General features: G+C 34.7%; 1 long non-coding RNA gene across 1 annotated transcript; it reads left to right on the top strand.

Annotated features, from left to right (window-relative positions):
* The first annotated feature begins 6,573 nt into the window (after positions 1 to 6,573).
* On the top strand, positions 6,574 to 6,954 carry LOC145803220 (uncharacterized). Its single transcript, XR_014345344.1, has 2 exons — positions 6,574 to 6,629; positions 6,737 to 6,954. It is a non-coding gene; the product is annotated as an uncharacterized LOC145803220 (long non-coding RNA).
* Positions 6,955 to 7,195: the final 241 nt, after the last annotated feature.

Raw genomic sequence — 7,195 nt, 5'->3', positions numbered from 1 at the left:
TAAAAAAAAATATAAGACAAAAAAAAAGCATATATATATATACGTCTTTGTAGGAGTTAAATTAAAACATTTGTTAAAAATTATTTTCATTTTATTATTTAATTTTATTAACATTCTAAATTCAATGATATATAAAAGGATTTAAATAAATTAATATACATTCAAGAAAATAAAAAAAAAGTTAATAGTGTATATTTATTGGATTAAGTGGTTGGGCTTGGAATTTGAATTTTTTTAGAGTCGGATTTGGAATGGTTAGATTAGTCTCGATGTCGGGCCGAATTTGGGATGACACATATCCCAACTATTTCTCTTTTTCTATTCTTATTATATTTTATTTCTCTCAATTTGTCTTAGTTGTGCCTCAACTATCTTTATTTCTCACTTAGATTCCTCTATTTCGTTCAAATTATCAAACGATCAACGCTAATAGTTCTTTCTCGTTGAATTTTTACTCTCTCAACCTCGATTGCCTCTCTCTACTCCTGTGTCTCTACACCAGATCCTTGAGTTTGTCACTGCTCTCTCTGTCTATTTTAACCCTATTGTGGTTGATGTTACGAAATTTTGTGACTTAATTACAACATTTGTGGTTTCTAATAATTTTGAACAATTTTGTTATGCCAATTAGTGATGTGGTCACATATTTTATGTTTTATGTCATGAAATTTTATAACTTGATTACGATATTTGCAATTTCTACGAAGTTTAGATATTTTTGTTACACCAATTAGTGGTGTGGTTGTACATTTTGTGATTGATGACTACAATACACAAAAATAGACAAATAATTTATGTTAAAAGCAAATAAAAAATTTAAGGTTTAAATTGATAACATAAAAAATTAATAATTTATTTTATTGTAATACTCAAATCATGGTATTTTTTATTATAATTATTACTAAAAAAAAATTACTATCAATTTTATCATAATTTCCCCCCAAATAATTGTCAAAAATTTGGAAGACACACCCAAAATTTTGTCCAAATCAAAATTCCCTTCTAATTTTTTTTTTTGGACAAATCCCTGGACCATTTCTTAGGCCCTAAACATTTTGAGAAATTATGCTCTCTCTCTCCGGTCTTCGCCACTAACCATCACCACTCCAAGTAAGTGCCACTCTCTCTCAAGGGATCCTACACTTCCTGCCATTAACTCAACCGCCTTCGTTTCTACCGTCATCTCCAACTTAAACAACCTATTCGATAACGCCCAACCCCTTTCTGCGACGACGAAACCCTAGATGTATTCGAGCTGGATTACAAATTGGTATGTATGTAGTTCATAATCGCCCAAAGCCCGTACTTTTACTGTTATTATCTGCGATTTGTCTGTGGTGAGAGGAAATTTCAAATTTAGGGTTTTCAAGCAGAGGACATGTATTTTTTTGTATGATTAAGTAAAAAAATTGAAAACCCATCTTCATGCGGTCTCATTTCCTTTGAAGAAAGACTTGATTTTTTTTTAGGTGTAATTTATGAGATTATGTGATTTTGAAGACCATTTGAGCCTTGATTGTTTGTGTTATTTAATGTTTTGTGGTTGAATCTATGTTGCTCCAGTTGCTCTAGACTTGGTAGGTCCACTACTTGGATGTGTTAGATGATGTGTTATAACTGCTATTGAAGTTTTGTTATTGTTATCATTATCATTATCATTATGGTTCTACAAGGGAAAATTTTCGTTGTTTATGTGCTGTCACGCCCCACTTTTATTAATTGAAGTCATTACTAAATTCTTTAACTAATCCAATTTCAGAGATAACATGCGGAAATAAACTCATACATTCAATCCATAGAAATGATTAACAATACTCTCATTCGTATGCAAAGTAAACATTACATGAACTAACTTAATAAATTGCCCTTGGGCTTACATCATTAAAAGTACAAGAAGAAGGGTGTAACCCTTTACAACAATGGCATTCCGCCAACATAGCTAAGGCCCCGTGGCCAACAAATAAGTAGATCCAAATCTTACAGCTCAACCTGCTTGAAACCTGAAAAGAATTCAACAACGTGGGATGAACATATAGTCCAGTAGGGATCTCAACATGATCCTCAACAATAACAACATTACAGATAGCTATGATCATGAACACTCATTCTCATACTAGAATAATAATGTGACAATTTATACAAAATATATATATATATGAACTTTTCTCGAAAACAACCATTTAATTCAACGCTATAAGCGATTCATCTTTCCTTTTTCCTTTCATTAACCCCCGTTCCCAATCTTTTATAACATTAACAACTACTTAGAAACATAGATTCACTAAGCCCATCACTCTTCCATTTGCCACACATACAACAGATGTGCCTTTTCAAAACATATTTGGCATTTCAATGCAATTCCAATTATTTCATAGTTATCCATGCACACCTCTATAAAAAGATAACAACTCAACTACATACATAGAATCAATCAATGATTCAACTCGTCCCTCCAACACTGTAACAAATACAATCCACAATGTTTCCAGATACACTGAAACAATAACAAAACAACACTGCACTACTAGCCATATGCGTAGTAAGCCAAAGATACACTTCTCACCACAATCTACCAGTTTACCAGGCGCTAGCTGGAAGGGTATGGTACCTTAGATTATCAGCGCGTCAGTTCTCCAGGCGCTAGCTGGAAGGGTATGATACCTCTGATTATAAGCGCTGAACACAAAAGTGTGTGGAGTCCATCCCCTATCTTCTCACACACACTGGAGTACAGCCCCTCTCTTCTCCCAAACCAGTATACAAATATAATGTAATTCAGCATTTCATCACATGTAATGTTCAATCAACAATGGTGTATTACATACACAACAATTCAACACAACCACGTCATCCTCCACCGATGACCAAGGATAAAACCTCTAGATGCAAATATGTAGTACACCAATTAAAGACTCAATTACTATGAGACCACAAACCCGACAACAACATTAACATGGTAGTTCAAGATACAATTCCCCACATGTGTGTGTTCAACACTCAAGATACAACATTCCCATTTTCTTATACTTGTTTCAAAATACCTTTCCATTTCACAAAATGAATTCCACTTCCTTTGTTTTCACAAAATCATGCCCAAGGACAAAAGCCATAACTCATTTAAATTCACTACATTCTTTTCAAAGCCATTTCAAACTAATTATGCAGATTAAGTCATAAACAATAAATTAGGGTTTTCCTTCCTCTTTCTCAACATTGACCAAAAAGGCCCAATTAACATCAACAACAACAATAACCACAATTAAGACTCAAAATACCTAAGTATTTGCCCAAAGATCAAAACCCCTCAATTAATTTATTAAATCGAATAAAAAGAATTAGGGTTTCCTCTCCTTTCAACAACCACATGCTAATTAACACTCCAATTAGCCCAAAACAACTCTCAATGATAACATAACCATTTTCAAATACCCAACCCTAGGTTCCTCCCCATGATTTCAAACAAATCCAACATGGATATGATTTTTATGCAATACAAAATTACCACATGTCTATCTATAGACGAAGTATTGAAAAAGAACAAGGAGAATCCCTACCTCAAATGAAGAACTCAAGGAGAAGATGAGTAAAACTCGGAAGTGCTCCAAATCCCAAATTTCTTGGATCACAACGAAGCCCTCGACGATCAACACACTTCTTACAAAGGCCCAAGGTGAGGAAAACACTCTAGGTAGATCAATCCTAAGAGAGAAGTTTGGTTTTAGAGTGAGGTGCTCTCCAATGGACGTTTTGAAAAAGTAAGAGAGAGAAAGGAAATCAAAAAGTGATCAAAAAGGTGGTTTCACGAACTGACATAAAAGCTGGTCCGCTCGAGCGGACAACACCCCGCTCGAGCGTCAGACACAGGTTCACGCTCGAGCGTCCAAAGATCCGCTCGAGCGCCGGATGCACTCTCCCAGAATTTTCTGCAGACGACCAAAATGCTGAGAGAAGGAAATTCACGCTCGAGCGTCCAAACTGCCGCTCGAGCGTAAAGGCAGCAACAAAAGCCCGCTCGAGCGTAAAACCGCCGCTCGAGCGGAGAGACCAAAACCTGGGCAAAATTTCAAAGCTTTAAAATACAACCAACTAATTCCCAACTTGCCCAACACAACCCAAAACTCTAAAACAAAGAGAAAGGGATAGAAATGAGGATAAAACAACAACGAATCTACGGAACTGAGTCCAGATTATAGTTATACAACAACAGGGAATACCGGGATCGCTATATGTGCTGTGGCAACTTCATTGCCTTTTGTGAATATTTGTGTGAATAGCATTGGTATTTCAAGCATTTATGTTCCCGGTGGTTTCCTGAGCTATGTTTAATTGGGTTGTGATCTTTGATTTAATTAAACTATTACTACTAATTAAAGTCACATTTGAACATCTAGATAACTGTTTTGTTTGAAAGTTGATGACGCTTTGGGTTATCTTAATGGAGGGTTGAATATTTTTATTTTTATTTTTATTTTTAAGATAACCTTCTCCTTGAAATTGTTTGTGTCATGAGTGTTAGATAATATCTCAATGGGACCACATAATTAAATGTGGTGTTATCATTTATAAAAAGCCTACAATTTAAGTGATTCAATTTAGTTAATAGGCTTAAGGGTATATGTGTTATGGACCTAATGTGTAGATACTAGTTGTATAATTTCTATTTCTATGAGGGGCAGAAACAGAAATTAAAACATATTGGTTAAAGTTGGTTTTCATTACCTTTCAGTTTTAAAACCAATAATGGTTAATTTATTAGTTTTCATTATCTTTCAGTTATGAAAACCAATTACAACCTTTAAAAGGTTATGGTCCCTATTCCTTCCTAAGGTGGAAAAAAATAAGAACACTGTTTGTTTTTCTAAATCCTCTCAAGGAGAAACATAAGGCACCAAAGGGAAAGGATTAGAAGGCTTTAACAAAGTCAATATCAAAGGTTTTATTGACAATCAGACGCTTCCGTTTAACCGTTCATCGATGGATTCGGGTAAGTTTTAGTCTTGTTTTCTTGATGATATACATGGTAGATGATCCGAAATATGAAGTTTCATGTTCTGAAATTTAAGTTTACAAGTGGTATCAGAGCGGTTATATCATGTGTATTATCAGAATAGATATGCTTTTATTCATCCTATTTAGTTTCTTGGAATCAGATTCTGTTTTTTGTATTTCTGTTTTTCCCTCTGCTGCAAATTCTGTTTTGTTTTCTGGAAATGGAACATAATTCGGATGGGCGGTTCATTTTTCAAATGGTGAACATTATGTATTTATATATATATGTATATAATTGGGATGGATTCAGATTATATAACATATACGGGGTAACAAATTTAGAAATCTTTAAATTTAATGTAATTTCATACAACGTCTATGGAAATTTAATTTTCTAATGTTCTAAATATAAGTCAATTCAAACAAGATGTCACAAAAGTGATCTCTCTTGTCTAGATTGTTTTATATGGAATGTTTTGAAATTCATGTCTGTGTATCTCATGCGGGTATTTATCGGTCCAAAGACATGATTAAGACTTGGCAGAATTACACATACATTTTGTGGTGATAAACATGTGCCAATTGTCAAGGAAACCTAATGTGAATAATAAATCCATCAAAAGATAGATTTGTTATTTGACATAACTTATTGTCAATGTTTGATCATTACAACAAGAATACCACTTACAGTTAATATCACTACCCAAAGGTTTGGTATTAATGTTGTGCTAGGTATCTTGAGATGTTGTCATTAAATTAATTTATTTAGAGATTATCTGTTTGGTAACTTAATGTGAGTATAATTGTTTATTCCTTTTATTTTCTTTTCGATTCAGCTTTAATGTCGACTACTTCAATCTCTGCCAACATGAACAATGTTCCAATGTTAAATGGAACAAACTTTAAGGACTGGAAAGAGAACATATTGATTGTTCTCGGCTGCATGGACATAGACTTGGCATTAAAGATGCTAAAACTGAATGCTCTCACTACACAAAGTACTCCTGAGGAAACTGTGTACTTTGAAAAGTGGGATCGTTCTAACAGGCTAAGTCTTATGATCATGAAGCGTGGGATTCCAGAAGTTTTTCGGGGTGCAATAACAGAGGATGTTACCGTTGCCGGTGAATTTCTTTTAGAAATTCAAAAGCGTTTTGCTAAAAACGATAAGGCTGAAACAAGCACGCTTTTAGCAAGCTTGATTTCAATAAAGTATAAAGGCAAGGGTAATGTTCGCGAGTACATCATGGAAATGTCTCATCTTGCTTCAAAACTTAAGGCACTAAAGCTCGACCTATCTGATGATTTGCTCGTGCATTTAGTTCTCATCTCTCTTCCTGCACAGTTTAACCAATTTAAGGTCAGTTATAACTGCCAGAAGGAGAAATGGACTCTCAATGAGCTCATTTCATTTTGTGTGCAAGAGGAAGAGAGATTGAAGCAAGAAAGGACTGAAAGTGCTCATCTAGCAAGCACCTCCAAGCATATGGGCAAAAGAACGCATAAGGGAAAGGAAGTTGCTATTCCTCAGGGTCCGGAACCAAAGAAACAGAAAACGCAGGATGGTTGTTTATTTTATGGCAAGCCCGGACACAGAAAGAAGGATTGTGCCAAATACGTCGCCTGGCGTATAAAGAAAGGTCCATTTCATGTTTTGGTCTGTTCTGAAATAAATTTAGCTTCAGTACCAAGAAACACTTGGTGGGTAGATTCTGGTGCTACTACTCACATATGTGTTTCTATGCAGGGTTGCCTGAACTACCGAAAGCCAACTGATGCTAAAAGATACATCTTTGTGGGTGATGGCAAGTCAATAGAAGTGCAGACAATAGCGCACTTTAGATTATTACTGAAAACTGGTTATTATTTGGATTTATTAGACACTTTTGTTGTACCGTCCTTTAGACGGAATTTAATTTCTGTTTCTGTATTGGACAAATTGGGATATTATTGTTCTTTTGGAAATATGAAGTTTAGTATGTCTATTAATTCCAATGTTATTGGTACTGGTTTACTTAATGTGTTTGATAATCTATATTTGCTCGAAACTATTGCATCTTATAATGCAACCTTGCACGTGGAATCACGAGGTACAAAGCGTAAATTAACTAAGGAAAATTCAGCCTCATTATGGCACAAACGCCTAGGTCACATCTCTAAATCTAGAGTTGAGCGCCTTGTGTCTGATGGAATTTTGGACTCTCTT

Source organism: Camellia sinensis, chromosome 11 (assembly GCF_055761805.1).
Source record: "Camellia sinensis isolate YWXY chromosome 11, ASM5576180v1, whole genome shotgun sequence".
NCBI classification, from domain to species: Eukaryota; Viridiplantae; Streptophyta; class Magnoliopsida; order Ericales; family Theaceae; genus Camellia; species Camellia sinensis.
This window is presented reverse-complemented; position numbering and strand designations above follow the sequence as displayed.